This window comes from Olea europaea, chromosome 18 (assembly GCF_002742605.1).
Source record: "Olea europaea var. sylvestris chromosome 18, O_europaea_v1, whole genome shotgun sequence".
In the NCBI taxonomy this organism is placed as follows: domain Eukaryota; kingdom Viridiplantae; phylum Streptophyta; class Magnoliopsida; order Lamiales; family Oleaceae; genus Olea; species Olea europaea.
In genome coordinates this window covers 25,267,606-25,268,963 of record NC_036254.1, presented here as the reverse complement: position 1 = coordinate 25,268,963, position 1,358 = coordinate 25,267,606, and positions in this window count along the sequence as shown.

The following is a 1,358-nucleotide window of genomic DNA, read 5'->3' as shown; positions in this document are numbered from 1 at the left end:
TAATTATAACCATAGTTCCAAAAAATTTTGATAATGTTGACGAAATGTGTACTTTTCCTTTGCGTTCCTTGGTTTCCATGTCACATCATTTAGTTGATATGGTCGATGAAACATTTTATAGTTTTACATGATCAAGATTTATCTATTTTTGTTATAACTTCTGTAGAAAATCCAAGAAATTGATGGCAATATGAGGCGCTAGAAAGATATTGAGAAATATTTGAGTTCTAATAAATAGAAGTCATTTAAGAAGACAAAAAGATTATTACAAAAGGATCATCTTCCAAGCTTTGTTCTAATTTGGAACCTCAATTTTGTACCTAAAATTTTTTGTAGGATACTTGTGATCGTAGTTTTTATGGTCAATAATGCTACTCAGCCAGGGCAACAGACAGGGTAGAAAACAGGATTTTAAATTTGCTAATGTGGCATAAAGAAATGAAAGGAAAAGACCAGAAAAAATAACAAATGTCAGGGCCAGGGCTACAGCTTGAAAACAAAAGTGCTGCAACCTTTTTCGTTTTTCAATTATGCCGTGTTTGCCTAAACATGAACATGTTACTTATTTTTATTTTTAACTCTTTAGCTCCAAATATAATTCCGATTTTGTTTAGCTAAAAATAATATTTTTATTAAATTTTAATAAAAATTGATAAAACTTGTAGTTAAAAAATTGATAAAATTTTTGGATCCAATGAAATGTGGGTTCGAAAATGAGTTTTAGAAAATTAGGACCAAACATGGACATATTTATTAATTAATAATTCATCTCACAATTTCTTAAAAGTAATTTTACTTAATAGAAAGTTTTAAAAGTAGCCAAACATGCTTTTAATAAGGAATTCTAGTGTCAATTTGTTTAAAGAATTTGAGCTTCATCCATAAATTCTTGTCGATGAAAAAAAAAAAAAAGAAGCTTTTTCTAATTCTTAATAATCATAAACATTTTGCACTAAATTCTCGTTAATTCTTAATAATCATAAACATTTTGCACTAAATTCTCGTTAATTCTTAATAATCATAAACATTTTGCACTAAATTCTCGTTAATTCTTAATAATCATAAACATTTTGCACTAAATTCTCGTTAATTCTTAATAATCATAAACATTTTGCACTAAATTCTCGTTAATTCTTAATAATCATAAACATTTTGCACTAAATTCTCGTTAATTCTTAATAATCATAAACATTTTGCACTAAATTCTCGTTAATTCATAAACATTTCTAATTCTTAATATTTTTAGTAAATTCTCGTCGATGAGAAAAAAAAAAGCTTTTTCTAATTCTTAATAATCATCAATTTTACTAAAAATATTATTTTTAGCTAAACAAAATCGGAATTATATTTGGAGCTAA